Source organism: Saccopteryx bilineata, chromosome 8 (assembly GCF_036850765.1).
Source record: "Saccopteryx bilineata isolate mSacBil1 chromosome 8, mSacBil1_pri_phased_curated, whole genome shotgun sequence".
NCBI classification, from domain to species: Eukaryota; Metazoa; Chordata; class Mammalia; order Chiroptera; family Emballonuridae; genus Saccopteryx; species Saccopteryx bilineata.
This window is the reverse complement of record NC_089497.1, coordinates 9,782,635-9,801,413: the sequence shown is the minus strand read 5'-3', so window position 1 is coordinate 9,801,413 and position 18,779 is coordinate 9,782,635. Positions and strand designations below refer to the sequence as shown.

General features: G+C 38.7%; 1 protein-coding gene across 6 annotated transcripts in view; it reads right to left on the bottom strand.

The window, feature by feature from the left end:
* NRIP1 (nuclear receptor interacting protein 1) overlaps positions 1-18,779 on the bottom strand; it is a 104,002-nt gene that overhangs the window by 63,541 nt on the left and 21,682 nt on the right. For all 6 annotated transcript variants that reach the window (XM_066241927.1, XM_066241926.1, XM_066241925.1 and 3 more), the window contains exon 2: positions 15,253-15,334. The gene's annotated coding sequence lies outside the window, so the exon portion shown is untranslated. The remainder of the gene's footprint in view (positions 1-15,252; positions 15,335-18,779) is intronic.

Below are 18,779 nucleotides of genomic sequence, written 5' to 3'. Positions count from 1 at the left end.
AGGGAATATAACATAGTTGTCACCAGGTCCTTTAGAAAGATCACTGCACTGTGTCATAGAGGAAACTGGACATAAACTAAAATGCTCCTCATAATGTATTTCTTTTATATGTATATTTTGAACATGGCCTGGGGCTTCAAAAATGAGTCATTGATTCAAAGCATATTTAATTTTTAACAGTAGTATATAGGAGACACTAAATAAATGCTCAGTGTATAACTGCTTCTGTGAGTACTCTATTTAAAAATTATTTCCAGTGTTGTCCAGTATTTCTTCAATGGAACATAAAGTATCCCTCCCCATATAATACTTTATTTCTCTACTTCCTGTTTTCTCCTTATTGTTGACTTTTCATTCTTTTAAAAGCCATTTCTTATTAATAGCAAATCTCATCTTTTAAATATATATATATTGAACCGTCCTCAAGAAAGACTTACTGTATCTCCCATGTACAAAACATTCCCATGTATAAGACGCTCCCATGTAAAACAAGCACCTTAATTTTGGGGCCCAAAATTAAAAAAAAAGTATTACATAAAGTTATTGAACTCAAGTTTTATTCATCATAAAATCATACAACTCCTCATCACTGTCTAAACTCCCATAGATTAGCTTGTCCTCATCTGTGTCTGATGACACATTACTCTCTTCATAGACTACCTCGTCCTCAGTCCCATCTATGGCATTGGAAATGCCACACCACTGAATAAGACGCACCCAGTTTTTAGACCCCAAATTTTTCGAAAAAGGGTGCATCTTGTACATGGGGAAATACGGTATATATCCAATTATTTACTGACATCTCAAACTTAACACGCCAATTAGCTGACATGTTAAATCCAACCCCTGTTCTCCCTAATCTCAGATAATATCAACTCTATTCTTCTAACTGTTCAGACCAAAACCTGGCTGCCATCCTACATGCCTCTTTTCTTGCCCTAGTCCACATCTGCCTCATCAGCAAACGCTGTGGGCTGTGCCTTGGAAACATCCAGAATGTAACCACTTCCCAATGCTCTCCTCCAAGTCACCGTCACCTCTCCTGGATTACTACAACAGCGCCCGACTGGTTTCCTTCCATTCCTAACGCCCTTGGTTGGGTCTATTGAACACAATGCCCATGTGATGCAGTAAACAATATCATACTGGGTCACTTGGCTGCTCAAAACCGCCCCGCAGCTACCGCCTCTCGGAAGCTACCTCACTTCCCGCGACTGTCCCGCGTTGCCCCACTCCACCTGCAGGGACTCGGACTGGAATATGCTGCCCCGGCCCCCAACAGGTGCATCCCTCCCTCAGCCTGGACTCAGGTCATCTCAGTGAGACCCCTCCCCGGGACAGAATCTAAAAGTTCATGCTACCCCCGCCCTCCACCGTCCGTGCTCCTGTCTCCAATTCAAACTTGACTTACACTCGTCTTCAGATACAATGACACTGAATCGCTTTAGCCTGTCGGTCTAGTCACCGATAAAAAGTCAGTTCTGTGGGGCAACAGTTTTTCCTGTTGGTTCACTGCTCTATCCTCAGGAAGAGCAGCGGAATTCAGTAAGCACTCAAAAAACACACAGTGACTGCAAGTCATGGCATGACTGCCTGCATGTTGTGATCTCATGAAAAAATAAAACTGCAGAATCGAACAGAGCTGAGGCCTTCCCTCTGTGCGCCAGACACCGCCGCTGCCTGCCGGCTTGCAAGCGCACCGTGCCCACGTGCCCACGTGCCCACGTGCGGGCAGAGGGCTCACCCTCCGCCCCTGGGCAGGTGAAGCCTGCCTGGGGCCAGCCGCAAGGACAGGCGATGTTCACTCTGCCAGTGGCTTTAGGCACTGGCATACGATACAATTATGGCCAATGAAGTTGACGAGAAATATTTTCTTATTGAAAGTAAAACTAGCGTGGAGACACAGCCATGCTGCGACCACGAAGAGTGGCACCGCCAAACACTGAAGACCCGAGCAGACGCGAGAAAAGGACCCATGTGTGTTCCTCCTCACGTCACAGGAAACTTCCTGTTGAGTGACATGGACCATATCCCTTAAATACTGATGGGCCCTCCATTATTTCAGCTAGTCTGGTAAGGTCTTCCATGATTTATTTATCTGTCAAGCTAAAATGAAGATGGATTTCAGGTGCCTCCCCCTTCTACACTGCTAGCCTGGAGAACGAACATGTCACATATGCCAATAAAATAAGAGCGACATTGTCTCATAGGAAGAATTGTATAACAGTGTGTTTGTTCTTAATTAAGAATTGAAATAAAAATATGATCAAAGCTAAAGCAGCCTAAATAGTTAAAATAATTTAAATGGTAAAATTTTGCTCTAACATACTATATGCCTACACAGGTTTTGCAATAGGGAGGGAGGGAGAAAGGAAAGAAGGGAGGAAGGAAGGAACGGAGGAAGGAAGGGAGGGAAGGATGAAGGGAGGGAGAGAAGGAGGGAAGAGGGAGAAAGGTCAGGAGCGAGTGGGGAAGCTTCAAGGCCAAATAAAATCAGGGCACGATGATGTAAACATATATACTTATGCTTCCTTTGTGTGTGTGCACACACGAGAAGGCCGCTGGGGGACACCTCACTAATCAGAGATGCTCCCCTTTATCCTTGAAGTACTTCTAGACTAGAAGGGAAGGAGGGTTGTGGGTCAGTGATGGTTTGAGTCAAAGGCTAAGAGTAATTAGGTTTCGATTAACTCAAAGCCAAACCACTCATCAGTAATAAAGCCAAAACTAGACCTATCCTAAACGAAAACTTGCCAACTTCTCAGCGTAACAACCAACAAACCGCACCGCCTCCTCATAAAAATCTCACCGACTTAGAAAATTCCCATAAATGTAAAATCCCTGTGCCTTTAAATAACTTACTCTGGACATCATGGGCTTAAAATAGAAGATACTAAAAGTTAACTTTATATAGGATAAACCTGACTCTGTACTTAATATAATACCTCTAACATATGACAGCCATTTAATTACCGATCTCTTACTAGCTGTCATTTTGAAAAGTTATGGGTTAAATTATGGCTCTGGAAAAAAATTAACTGAAAGGGCTAAAAAAAAAAAAAGGTAGAGATTTCCTTTCAAATTCTCTCACCCTATTTCTACAACACTGAACAAAAGTGATAAAAAATTACTCTGTTGGTAAAACTTCAAAAACTGGTCGTGAATAAATTTAAATCTGATCTACAGACCTCAGCTAAGAGTCTGCCTGCTCCTGTCGTCCCGGCTTCTGTCTGGCTCACCCTAGGAGCAGGACGTGAAGCGGGAGGGAGAGCAGGTGCACGAATCAAAACCAGATTGAAGAACAGAGACATGGCCCTGGCCAGGGGGGCTCCGTCGTTGGGAGAGTCCTTCTGATACACCGGGTTCCAGGTTTCATCCTCGGGCGGGGCACATACAAGAGTCAACCAGTGGATGTTTTTCTCTCTCTTTCTAAAACGTATCAATAAATTAAAAAAAAAAAGGGTACAGAGACATGAAATGACCATAAAACACATGTGGTCTTAGTCCATTTGGGCTGCTGTAACAGAATATCATGGACAGTGTGGCTTAAGCAACAGAAATCTATTTCTCAGAGTTCTGGAGACTGAAGGCCAAGTTCAAGGTGCAGACAGACACTGTGCCCAGTGAGAACCTGGCTTTTTGCTATACCTCATGTGGCAGAAGGGGAAAGAGACCCTCTCTCAGGCCTTTTTAAAGAAGGGCACCACTGCCATCCATGGAGGTGGAGCTCACCTCCTAAACCATCTCTTGGGGGTTAGGATATCAATAGATGCATTTTGAGGGGACACATTCAAACCATAGCAGATTCAATGTAAACATCTATTTTTACAAAATATATAGTTAGTGCTGTTTTGAAGAGATTCAAAATATTTTAAGATTTTTATCTTAATGTAAGTCAAATACATAAGTATACAAATGAAAAAAGAATTTAATCCCCAAATTCTAACATTAACCATTACATTAAAAAACAAACAAACCCAGAACTACATTTCCCTCAAGTATCCCCATTTTACAGATGAGAACACTGAGCCTTAGGAGGTAAGATAATTAGCTTAAAGACAACAATCCGTAATAAGTGGCACAGTTGGGATTCACATCTGCTCAAAACCAGTGTCTCAATCCTTGTCAGGTTCAATCAATTTACCTGTAAACACTGCTTTGACTTGAATGTGGTTTCCTAAAGATTTTTAAGAAACTTCAAACATATTTCTACATTCTTAATGACTGTCAACATGGAATGCAAATTTATAAAACAACTATTTGGTGGGTTAATTCCCAGCTATTATGGTTAACTTTTATTAACCAGATAGCAAGTCAATACCAGTTATTGACAATAGTGATAAGCCACAAATTCTCTCACTTAACCATTACCTAGAAAATAGATGCTATACAGAAGAAACTAAGGTGGTGTGACATGCCCCAAGTTGTACAACACGTAACAGGGTGGACCTGGATTCAAAATCAGATCATTTTGCTTCCTTAATGCATTCCATAAACCACTACCTAACAAAACCTCCATAGTGTCAGACCAGTTGACTTGAACAACCTGTCTCCTGATCATTTCATGTAAGACTAACAGTCTGTTTTCAAATCACTGCTCAACTCTGCTGTACCTAGAGCCATGCTGGAGACACAAACATAATTACCAGTCCTTGATGCCTCCACTAGCCTCTTTAAATAAAAATACAACTCTAAGCCCTGGCCAGTTGGCTCAGTGGTAGAGTGTCAGCCTGCATGTGGATGACCCAAGTTTGACTCGGACCATCTGCTTCTCCACCCCTCTTCTTCCCTCTTCCTTCCTCTTCCTTCCTCTCTCTTCCCCTCTCACAGGCATGGCTCGACTGGTTCAAACACATCGGCGGGGCACTGAGGATGGCTCAGTGCAGACTGTCTGAGGTGGTAAAAATAGCTCGCTTGTGAGCACGGCCCCAGATGGGCAGAGAATCGGCCCCAGGCAGGGGTTGCCAGGTGGATCCCAGTCAGGGCACATGCAGGAGTCCGTCTCTCTATTTCCTCTCCTCTCACTTGGAAAAGAAGAAAAAAAAATACAACTCTGGGGTAGTCTTGTCATGGCAGTATCTGTTAACAAATTCACCAAGCTACATTGCTTTTGTTACTAATGGCATAAGCACCCTAAATGTCCCTTACTAGAATAAAGTCTATTAAACCTTTTTAGCAGGAAAATCTCTAGGACTTTTGGAACTATCAAAAAGCTGAGGAAAGGTTGATACTTTAAAATAAACCTTGACCCAGTAAGAACTGGCAGAAGGCCTTTTCTTTTCTCGCAGTCAGCGAAACTACAAACCTATAAAAATTCAAATGGTAGTTAAGGACATACTATATTTTGAAGTACTTGCATATGTGGTGAGTCACTTCACAAACTTTATATTGAGAACATTTTTAACCTGGATATGTAGGAAGAACTCACTTTAAAAACCTATAACTGCTATTCAATGTAAGAAGAAAAAAAAAAAAAAAAGAAGGAAGTCCAGGTAGGGTTTTGCTATTCGTTTTCTCTGAAAACTGTTCTCTCCAGGAGAGAAAAAAAAAAAAGATATTATTATTATTGGCTCTTATGCACCTTGCTTTATAATGCGAAAGCATTTAGAAGCTGCTGTTTCTAAAACTGTATTAATAATATAGATCTTTGAAAAAAATCTAATGAAGGCCAGTGGAATTGCCCAACAAAAACAAGCACGTTTGTAGGAGGAAAGAAGAGTTGGAGGAAAGAGAGAGAATTGGGTCAGTAGGTGGCAGATGTTAACTGATTCAAACTTGAAAGAAGTTCAAAGGCATGCACCAGGCTTTGTGAAAATCCTTAAAAAGAAGTAGAGAAAAGAAAGAAAAGTGCAAAATGTGTGACTGGGGAAAACAGTGGTCATCCAAAAACCTGTTTTATTTCTTTTGAAGAATATAGAATTAATAACATTGTCATTAACACATTATCTTGCTACAACGTTCCTCTAGTAACAGCAAATTTTATTTCCTCATTTACTTTGCATACTATTCCTGTAATGTAGGTAGTATCCTCATGTTTATAGATCGGGAACCTGAGGACCAGGTTAAGTAATTTGGAACACTCTGCAGTAAACTACAACTCTAATATAAACCTTATGATTCTAAGGCCAGCATTTTATATCCCACCGTATTAAACGATGGCTGTGGTGATGGTTAATCTTGGTAACTACACAAGAGGTAAAAGAGAAATATATCCTTTGGGTTAAAATTATTATTATTTTTTTTATAAAACAAAGAAACAAAACAACTACTTCTGCTTTCTTTATTCCTAATAAATGTTTTCATTTAAAATCTAAGCCTAACACATAAATGACTGGTGATCATGTAATAAACCTACCAGAAACAAATCTAAATGCTAGGCCTTAAAAGTTTTCATTCATTTCAAACAATTTCACTATTAATAAAAGCCAGCATGATAACCCATTTCACATTCAAGTAACCAAGGTGGAGAGTGGTTATACTACTGTGAAAGACTAAAAAGTTCCGAAAATAGTGTTCTGTGGTCACCAGACTAAGTGTAAACTGTATCTGCTTTTCCAACAAACACTGTGATGATATTTTTCACGTTCAGCAGAAACTCCTGAGAGCATTTAAATAAAATAAAAGTATTATTCATTTCTTATTTTCAGAAATTCCTATGAAAATGGCAAATTTAGCATGAATTCAATATTAATATAACTGCCACAGACATATTTTTAATACCCTTGTCAAAATAACTTGAACAACATTCTCTGGCAGGTTATGTTCATTTCTGTTAGAAGAAACACTTAGACTTCCTTTCAGAATTTTAGTCTGTTAATATAAAAATAAACCCAAAGGATTAACTTTTAAATTGCTGTTATAAAAAAAAAAAAAGGCTAAACATTACAACCAAGGTAATAGCTTAAGGGCTCTGTTTACTGACTGCCTAAATATATCTGGGGTGGGGGGTGGGGGTGGGGAGTGGGGGGGGCTATGTAGGGTAACCTGTTCCGTTGCCAGAGGAGCACTGTTATCCAAATTGCCCACGTTATTTTGTTATAAGGGAGACTTAGAAACCACACCCTAGGAAGTCTGTCTCTAGCCACACTTTATCACCACAATCTGAGCATTTGAACACAGAGACCATACAGGCTCGCATCCAGGGTCTACTATACCTGAGATGACGTTATTGATGGGTTAGGAGGCTGGATTTAGGAAACGCCTTTCCTCCCTGAGCCTCAAGCTAGCTCTTTCTTTGAACTTATTTACAGTTACGACCCAGAATTTTTTTTTTTTTTTGAGGGAAAATAATACCTCTGAGCATCAGAAATTTCTCCTATTCCTAATATTTTCATCATCCAAAATTCAGTCTCATTTTAGACTCTCCACTGGCCAGGTACACTATTTAGTTAAATAGTCCCAGGAAATAGAATTTATAGAGTTAGGGTCAGCCTAAAGAAATTTAGGGAAATCTGTAAAATGATACTATTCAAAAAATTTATTTTACCCTAATGTAATTTAGTATGAAGAATTACAGATCAATTTTTAAAAAAATTAACAAAACTTTTAAATTCATCTTTTAAATTGTAGCAGTCCAAATAGGTAATTTATGACTCTCACCAAAGGCCTCTCTACTATCTTTCTTGTGTCAGATGAAAAATAAAGAAACTTAGAACAAATTACATATTAAATCAATCTTGCGATTATTCAGGTAAGAAACACTGAAACAACATTCTACATATTTCACATTAAGACAAAGAAATTTACCTATTCAACAAAATACAGTTCGGGCCCTGTAACAAATACTTGTATTACACTTTGGAAACCTGCAAGTTTCTAACACACAGACTATCATTCCATTTTCCCACAAAGCACATGCAAAACTGTTGCAAAGTAAGTTTAAATAACTTGTGCAGCGTGTAAGGGGATGAATTTTTATCCGTTTTTATTTATTGTTTCTAAAGCTCCAGGATTTACCCTGGAGTTGTTTCATCAACATTTTATCACTCTGGTACATGTAAGGCATCAAGCTGGGTGCTTTGTAAATCACAAATTTGTAAAAGATAAATTTCCCTTTAGAAGTTTACAATCTTGCTGAAAAGATAAATAAAAGAAATGCAGTGTGAATGGAACTCATCAACTACTAAGAAAACATGGAAGAGGGCATATGTTCCCTTCTCTCGGGTGATCGTACAAATCACAGGGTGGATGACGTTTGGATAAAAGAACTAGCGGGGGTCACAAGACAGCGGAGATAAAGATGGCACAAACCAAATGGCAACATAAGAAATGTGTAATTTACATGTTTAAGGATGAGGCAAAGGCGGGGAGAAGCAGGGGCCAGATGGACACAGGGCTTAGCCTTTATCTTGGGGGCAAAGGTCTTTGTTCAAAGGAATGATCCTTCCTGCAGAAAGCTTACTGTACTACAGAGTGGAAAATATGTTGCATAATAAAAACTAAAAGGCAAAAGATCAGTTAGAAAGCTCCTGCCGGAACTGTTCTAACAATCACGGAGTAGTAAAGCTTGAATTTGGAAGATGGCAGTGAATCTGTGAGCTGACAGTGGAAAGAGAAAAAAATAAACCAAACCCAATTATTCCTGTTCTAATGAAAATGATGATTGAAACAGTCATCTATATGGTTGTCTTCCATCATATGTTGTATATGTAAAGGCATAATGTAAAATTAAAACTTGCAAAGAAACTTGCAAAAAACTCTTTGCTTAATTTCATAAACTTATATTCTATAATGGAATAAACACAGTATCTCCTTTGAATGTATTCTGAGGTAGCAAATGTCATTTCTTAATATACATATAAGTCTTTGATTAAATTTTTGCCTGATTTTTAAAATATTTATTGCAGGTGACCTAAAAATAAAACATTAAAAACTAAAATTTGAAAATAGCTGTATAAAATGAATGACAGCTACATTCTACTATATAGAAATTAGTTCTTAAAAATTATCAAGGTCTGCCTGATCCATACTGTTTAAGACACCTAAATACAATGTATGCCTCCCTATTTTACAGGAACAAATAAAATAACTTGTAAACGTACTTCTCAGCCTGACAACCAACATCATTTTATGACTGATATGGAAAAACACACATATGTATCACTAAAAGATAAATTCCTTGACCAGAATAAAAAACCCTAGTTTTTGAAAACCTTGTATCTACATACTACATACTTTCCTTAGGAATATATATATCAGTTTGATGAATCAAGTACTTTCAACTAATTCAAATTGTCAAAATGTATTATTATACATACAGCTGAAGATTTTTATTTCTCTTGCTTTAACCTTATCCCAGAAAATCCACAAAGCCAAATTTTCAGGAGTGTAAAAAAAGTTCATCTTGTCCATGCACTCAATAAATATTTAGTCAATAAATACGAGCTCCCTCTAAATTACTAACATTTTTAAAAAAACTACTTCATTAAGGTATAATTAATATACAAAAAGCTGTACAAATTTATTTACAACCTGATTAATTTGGAGATAAGTATACACTTATGAAACCATTGCCACAGTTAACGCCATAAATATACCCATCACCTTCCAAAACTTCCTCCCTTCCTCTCTATTGTTTGTGTGGTAAGAGCACATCTACCTCTGAGCAAGTTCTTAAGTTTAGAATACAGCAGTGTTAACTCTACGCATTACGTTGTACAGGTGATCTCTATTCATCTTGCATAATTAAAAGTCTGTGCCTTCGGATGAACTTCCTGTTTCCTTCTTCCCCTGATCCTAGTAACCACCATTCTGCTCTGCTTCTGTGGGTGGGACTATTCTAGATTCCTCATATAAGCTGATCACGTAGTATTTGTTCTTTGGTGTTTGGCTTATTCCGCTTAGGGTAATGTCCTCTAGGGTCACCCACGTTGTCACAAATGACAGGATTTCCTTCTTTGTGAGGCTGAATAGGATTGCACTGTCTGCTAATACCACATTTTCTTTATTCTGGCACAGGCTGATGAACATGGGGTTACTTCCATGTCTTCTACTTTTAATTTTTTTGTGCAACCGGAATGCTGTTTTCTGCAGTGGCTGCATTGGTCAACGCCCAATGCCCAGCATTATTCTGGGTTCTTTCACGTGAGAATAACACAATAGAGAACTATTCCTTCCCTCAGGGAGCTTTCACTTTAGAAGTGGAAAAAGTCTGGTAAGCAACTAATCTACTTTTTTTTAGTGAGAGAGACACACACACACACACAGAGACAGACAGGGACAAACAGGAAGGGAGAGAGATGAGAAGCATCAATTCTTTGTTGGGGCACCTTAGTTGTTCACTGATTGCTTTTTCATATGTCCCTTGACCAGGGGGCACAACAGACCGAGTGACCCCTTGCTCAAACCAGCGACCTTGGACTTCAAGCCAGAAACCATGGGGTCCTGTCTATGACCCCATGCTCAAGTCAGTGACCTCAGGGTTTTGAACCTAGGTCCTCTGTGTCCCAGGCCCATGCTCTATCCACTGCACCACTGCCTAGTCAGGTGATAACCAACTAATTTTTAAAAAAATGAATTTCATAGTATGTTGAAAGGTGGTAAGTACTGTGGGAAAGGAGAGGAGAGAGGAAGGAGAGGAGGCTTCCACTCCGAGTGGAGAGCCCACCAGGCCGGCCTCCGTGAGAAGATGAGTTGTTTGCTAATACAAGGACTTCAGTTTTACTGCAACTGAGATGAAGCCTTTTAAGCAGAGGAATGATTTTGTTTGTTTTTTAAAGAGCCAGTGAGTTGTACTATCAGAATGGATGTCAAAAAGTATAGCTGACTTGATTTAAAGAGAAGAGTTAATAGCGTAAAAAATGTGTTGGTGGGTAGGGCTATAAAACAACTACCTCTGATCTGAAACCCCAAATCACAGCTAACGCTACCTGGACCCCTCATGACCGCTCCCTAGGTGACCGTTGCACAGGTCAGTGAGTAGTCCCTTGTCTGAGTACCAAAAAACTTACAGCAAAACAATCTGGTAGCAACTGGACTCAGGTTCATATAAGACATCTTACCATTCTTGAGTTACCCTACACGGCAAATATATACATACGAAAACATTTTAACTCTAAACATCTACGTAACCTTTAAATATCCTAATTAATGAAAAGTCATATGTACATCGACATGTATACATTTAACCATTTTTGTGTAACTGCCCCCATTTTATTCAGAAGAGAGACGAGTTACATCATATGGTTTATCGCAGTCAAATAAAATCAGGCAAGCTTTTAAAAAAAGGAAAAAAGAAACAAATCGAAAGGGTCATATTCTACCCAGCACATGACCTCCAGAGTACAATGAAAGACGTGATTCCGTGGGTACAGATTTTGACTTTACAGTTTAAAGTTTAAGGTATGTATTTTGACTTTACAGTTTAAAAGGTATGTATTTTTCAAACAACCTGCACCCCTAACCACTGGTTAAACTGGCTTATCTGGTGTTCAACCAAAGAAAATGTTGTTTATTCCAAAAATTAAATGAGAAAACCCAGCTGACTAAAACCTACTAAAAGATGTAATGTTACATACAATATGGAATCTTTTCATTGGATTCTTAAGGATAATTTTAACTAGATATAAACGTGGCTAAAAAATAGTCTTTAAACAACCTAAGATGTCACCCTATAGTGGTGCTGCCGGACAGCGGCCACTAGACACATCGGAGGTGACTCGTGTGAACTGAGATGTGCTCTAAGGGAAAATACACACGAATTTCAGAGACTTAGACTGAAAAGGAGTGTAAAGCAACACAGTTTCCTATTGATTATGTAATGGAGTATTTTGCAGATATTGAGTTAAATATTTTATTAATTTTTGAAGTAACATGTAGCTCACATTATCTGTGTACTGAACAGCACACTGCTCTAAAGACTGAGAAAAAGGATTAACATAAGATTTATCTGGTACTTATGTTGTAGAATGAATAATTTCACTGTAAATCACCAAAGATGAACACAAACACAGATAAAGGTAGCAAGAAACATTCAACAGAAATGTTGATGTTTTTTGTAACTCAATAGTATCTATTAATTAAGATATTCATAGAGATGTCCAAAAATTCAACAATGCAATAACAACTTTCATTGTACAAAATGTCTAATGAGTTTCAAAACCCATTTCCAAGAGTTCCACGGTTATAAGTATGTGGAACAGGCTTCTGTGTCTGTCTTCCTTCACTAGGGTTACAATCAATCTAAGTTTCGTAAATCAAATACATTACAATAGAATCAGAGAACAGGCAACATTTTTTAATGTTTTGGAAAAATTTTTTTTTTAATTTTATTTATTCATTTTTAGAGAGAAGAGAGAGAGGGAGAGAGAGAAACAGAGAGAGAGAAGGGGGGAGGAGCAGGAAGCATCAACTCCCATATGTGCCTTGACCAGGCAAAGCCCAGGGTTTCGAACCAGCGACCTCAGCATTTCCAGGTCGACGCTTTATCCACTGCACCACCACAGGTCAAGCGTTGGGAAATTTTTAAAAAGATTTTGTTCATTGATTCTAAAGGGGTGGGAGGAACGAGAAGTATGAACTCATAGTTGCTTCACTTTAGTTGTTCATTGGTTGCGTCTCATATGTGCCTTGATGGGCAAGCCCAGGACACTGAAACCAGTGACCTCAGCATTTCAGGTTGATTCTTTATCCACTGTGTCACCACAGGTTAGGCAGGAATTTTATTTTTAGATGTTAAATTTAATGGGGTGACACTGATCAATAAGAGGAAATAGGGTTCAGGTAAACATTCCTATAGCATTTGAACTGTTGACTGTGGAAATTTTCTAACTCGTCAAAAACAGCTTTAGAGTTTACATAAAAATCAAGAAAAATAAGTCCATCCCACAGTAAGATCAATCATTAGTAAAAGACTCACCGATTGACATTTCCTAAATACCCTTAAAAACAGTCCAAGCCTCTACTATATTCAAGTTGACATACACATGCTCTACAATTCAGTGGTTCCATTCCTGTGCATGTATTTATCGGAAAGGAAGGCTTATTTCCACCAAAAGATACAAATAAGTTCAGGGAAGCCTGATTTGTGGGCCCAGATTGGAAAACTGTTCAACATGCATTTACAGGAGGGAGAAACGGTGATACCATCCTACAGTGGAGTACAGACAGTGCAGGGGCGTGCACAGAGGACACGCAAGATGGCTCTCAGACCTCGTGTTGATAGAAATAACTCAGATACAAAAGAGTTCATACTGCATGATCCCAACTGTATAAAGCTTCAAAAACAGGCAAAATTAATCTACGGTAAAAAAACAACAACCACCAAAGCCTGGCTTCTGCTGGGTGGAGGCAGTACTAACAGGGAAGAACAGCCCTCCCGGGTAGGGTGGGAGTTATGCAGGGTGTGCTTATACAAAAACAGGCACTGAATTAGCATGTAAGAGTCTCTATCTGACTCTATGAAGTTATAAGCATTTTTTTTTAAAGGGCCAGATATATCATGAGTTATTTAAAAAACAACAACAAAAGGACTTAAACCCAAACAAATCCTATTCTGAAGTCATATGAGAAGTTGTTTTCTTAAACCTGCATCTAAACAACTTCTTTGCAGTATCTTTTTAATAAAAAATAGTAACCAGTTCAATGTTATTTGAACCTACTTTTAATTTTGAGATTAACTTTCAGAAATGAATACTTCATAATGACTTTAAAAGTACAACAATCCTCTCTTTATAACAGCTATAACTATTTGAATGTTAGTATCTTCAGATATTGAATTGTAATAGTTAATTCTTATTTTCAACTTAAAACGATGACTTTAAATTCTACATATTCCAGAGTGTCTGATCATATCATTTCTTTCACTGATAAAGTGTATATAGTAAAGATTAAAGTTAACAGCTGGGGGTTCATTTACAAGTTCTTTTGCAATCCTAATTAAATTTCTTATTTACTATTATCCTTCCCTACCCCTCATAACTGGCTGGAAGAAAAAAATGCTGCTTTGCCAACAATGAATAATCTTGAACACAGAGATTTTCTACTTTAAAAGTTCAATATAATATGCTATGGAAAAATAAAAAAAACTACATTCATATACTTCTAGAAATTCATATTCCTTAACAAGTGATTCAGAAAATACATAAAACTGATTTTTGTATTACTTCATGTGACTATGAATCCTAAATATCCAGTTAATAAAGTAAATATATACTGAAAGAAGTACATATTTCATTACTACTTTAAGAAATATATCGTTTTATTAACTGTGTCCTTCTTTCATCTGTCTATTCCAAGTAAGACGGCTGGCAAGTTTTTGAAACTCAAGACAAAGGAGGTGTAAAGGTGGACAGTAAGGAGGAAGGCCTGGGTGTGGCTGAAGGGGACCGTGTTGACCAGTGATGTTAGCCCAATCGCCTGGTGTATTAACACAGGGTCCTGGGGTTGCCCAGACAAAACAAAAAGCAAGTGACCTGGCTGTATATGTCCATGGATCTGAATGAACAGCTGATAGAAATAAAGAAGGCAGCGGGTCCTTAACCTAGAGCAGTGGTAGTCAACCAGGTCCCTACCGCCCACTAGGGGGCGCTCCAGCTTTCATGGTGGGTGGTAGCGGAGCAACCAAAGTATAAATAAAAAGATAGATTTAACTATAGTAAGTTGTTTTATAAAGAGTTATTCTGCCAAACTTAGCGAAAATCCGACATAAAATACTTGGGTAAGTAATTATTATTATATGCTTTAACTTGCTGTAACTCTGCTTTATAAATTTTATAAAGTAAAGTGACTTCCGTACTTTATAAATCACCATGACTGTGGAACCGGTGGGCGATTAGAAAATTTTACTACTAACACAGATACAAAAAGTGGGCGGAGGGTATAAAAAGGTTGACTACCCCTGACCTAGAAGATAGATCTGGGATATGTTGGGGGAAGGGCACGATTGATATACCTAACGTATATTTCACACGTCTTAGATAAAAAGATATAAACCTTTTATATCTCATTTTTGAATCAAAACAGTCTTTAAAGTAGTCCTATACCAAAAAGATAAAATGTGAATACTTCAGATGTTTAAAATAGCCAAAAGCGGTTCTCTGGAAACCGGATTTCTTTCACTCAGGCTAAGTTCAGAATTCACCAACACTGGACTGTATCCCTCTCCAGATTCAACGGTCAAACATCTAACTTACCAATAGCTAAAACTTAAAGAAAAATAAAGAAATATGATGGCATAATATGCTCTCTTTCCTATAACTGAAAAGGCTTAACTACGTGTTTTTTTTAATGGAGCAATAAGACAAAATACAGTACCTTCCGAATGGGTTTCTCCCGAATGTTAAAATAACAGGTCCTGAGAAGAAAGTTCTGAAACAGCTCGCAGTCCAAACACTCCCTGAAAATGAAGAGAAATAAATGTTACTTCAAGTGCATCTTATGTAAAAAAAAAAATTCAACAGCACGTTTTACAACATAATCTTAACTATTGACAAAAATAAACTTAGAACATAACAAAAAAGATACGCTGTAAGATAAAAAAAGATACTTGGAATTATACGTGCTTTCCTTGGGCATTGCTGTTGACCACATCAGATAAAAAAATAATCTGCGTTATGAAATAATTTACCAAAATACACTACCTGTCTTGTGTTTAAACTACATAAACACTATATCTCCTATTCTCAAGGATTTGGGGAGAAATAAGTATTGAAATTTAGTAGTCAACAGAGTTTGAAACACCTCATTATTTTTCCCCTAGATCACTAAGAACAAAAACTGTTAAACTCAGGAACATCCTAGCTACGAAATGACATCAACTCGTGGGAAAGTTTATAGTTTCAGGAACCAAGAAAAGTGGGTGAAAATGTGTTGAGCAAAAGGCATAGCCTACACTGTAATACCACGTAACACCTACACTGTAATACCACGTAACACCTACACTGTAATACCACGTAACACCTACACTGTAATACCACGTAACACCTACACTGTAATACCACGTAACACCTACACTGTAATACCACGTAACACCTACACTGTAATACCACGTAACACCTACACTGTAATACCACGTAACACCTACACTGTAATACCACGTAACACCTACACTGTAATACCATATAACACCTACACTGTAATACCACGTAACACCTACACTGTAATACCACGTAACACCTACACTGTAATACCACGTAACACCTACACTGTAATACCGTGGTAGCCGAGGAAACTTCACACTGATCAGGAGGCCAATGACCACTGAAGCTCGCTGGTGACGAGGAAGGCGCGGTACAGACTCCCTGACTCCACTACAGCAGCGTTCCAGTGGCATCCGCCACCGTGCTTGCATCTGGTTTACACTTCTAGAATTTTCTATGTATATGCTATGGCCCAGTGTTTTCCAATCACCAGCCCATGAAAGAGTTAACCACTCCGATGTTGTATGAAGATAATACAATGATCTTAGTCGAATTTGCTTATGTTCAGGGTGACTGCCACTTATCAGCCTGTGTCACCGATGAAAATACAACTGATACTGTCTTAGATATCTTTGTAACTTGTAGCCTTGTTCAAACCACCTTCTGCACTCTACAGAGCATTTACAAATCATGCACAACAGACAAAAAGCAGTCGGAAAACCTTCCGGAGTATCCAGTGTGTCACACACGTGGCGTTCGGAAATCAAGCACCAGCTTGCACCGTGCCGCACTATTACATGCGGTCCGGTAAAACTTGATTCATTGCGTGTTTCTAGCAGGTTAGGTTATGTGCAAGCTTTAATTCCCACCCCATCTCTCTGCAGTTCATTCTTCTCACGCTTGCACAAATAGCATTTGGACAAACTTCCACAGAATTCAGTGCATCATACATGTGGCGTTGGGGAACATACTAGCCTGCGCCGCAATGCGCTATCATGCACAGTGTGATAAAACGTCATCTGTTGTATGTTTCCACCCCTGGCTCCTACCCCCTCTCAGAAGTACATTTCTTTCGCACCTACTAGCCGTGCCTGTCGTCTGTTAAGCATGTGTCCGTACTATTTGCTAATAAATCATTCTGGACACTTTAGTGTCACCGTGCCATAAATTTTTAAATCTACAAAATGGAAAAATAAAACCAACAAAACATTTCAACCTTCAAAAGTGAAAACAAGTCAAAAGAAAAGCCGTGATGCCACCAAAGGTAAACCAAGCACTAGTGCTTCAAGCTGAAAAGAAACAGTGAAAAAGAAATGTATTGATAATGTGGAAGGCGCATCAGAAACTTTCCAAAGAACGAAAAGGAAGCTTTGTCAGGCAGTATGATAAGAAGTATTTAAAACCCCGTTTCCCTGCAGCACCTGGCAGGGAGTGTTTGCCTTGGCCCTTGTGTGTAGAGTGTTCTGAAAGTCTGTCAAAGGATGCAGCGACACCTTCCAAACTTATTCGCCAGCTGCATTTGAAGCACAGCCATCTTATTCAGAAGTCACTAGATTTTTGGGGAAAGATTATACACAGCCAAATGAAAAGTCGGAAAACTGAAATGAAGAGAATGATGACTCGGGATGAACTGCTGCTTCAAGCATCCTATTTAGTTGCCCTTTGAATATCAAAAAAAAAGGGAAAAAAACCATTCACTATTGGTGAAGAATTAGGGAAGCCTTACATCTTAGATGTCACTTAGGAAATTCTGGGTCCTTAAGCCACACAAAAACTGAATGGCTATACGGCTTAGAGACAATACCATTGATAGAGCAGCCACCAACACTGAGGAGCAAACGGTAGAGGGTAAAAGGAAATCGAAATAATTTTGCCATTCAACTTGATGAATGAACTGACACGAGTAACCGTGCTGTTCTGCTCTGCTTCCTGAAGTATACTGACAATAGTCTTTAGGGAAGAACTACTCTGTTGTCTTAATCTACCTGGTCGACCACTAGTTCAGACATATGTAATGCTCTTAATGAGTACTTCCAATGGAGGGCTTAGAGTGGGGAGAGCGGTCGCAGCGTGTACGGAACATGCTGCGAGCAGGGCTGGAGATCACGCACGGCAGTTGTGAAAATAAAGGACGTCGCACATCCAGAAATGTGCATGCACTGTATGATTCATTGGTGGCCTTTAGTTGCAAAGAAACTTTCCCCTGAACTGAACACAGTGATGAATGGCGCACTGCAGATCAGTTAATTATATTCACAGTCAAGGTTTGAACTCCAGACTATGCCACTGTGTGAAAGCATGGATTCACAACATCCTGCTCTATATGGAAGTGAGGGGGCTCTCCAGAGGAAGTGTTCCTTCACACCTTTTGGAGATCAGAGAAGAAGTGAAATGGTTTCTGCAAGAGTGAAACTCTATTAGCAGAACCTCTGTTGGTTGAAGAATGGATGGCTAAGCTTATAGATATATGGGGGATATATTTAGCCTCTTCAACAAACTAAGTACAGTATTTCTCTTCAGGAGGTTAACACAAACATTTTTACATTAAGAAATAAGACAGACGCATTCAAAAAGAAACTTGAAAGTCACATACAGGAAGAAGATGTAGAAATGCTTCCACTTTTGCAAGACCTTTTGATTGCTGCTGACATCAACTGGAAATTCTTATTTAATAGAGTAAGTCAATGTTTAAGAGCCTTAAGTTCAAAACTTTGACCATCATTACCCTGAAAATGAGAATCCCTAGAAAGGTAACTTCTGGATCAATAACCCATTCATGGAAGATATCAACTCCTGATCCCTTCATCACTGTGAAAAAGAAAAACTCATTGATTTATCTTCTGACGTCACTCTGGTGCACAAACATAAAATGCAATCATCGTCACAATTCTGGATATCAATGGAAGAAAAATAACATCTCTT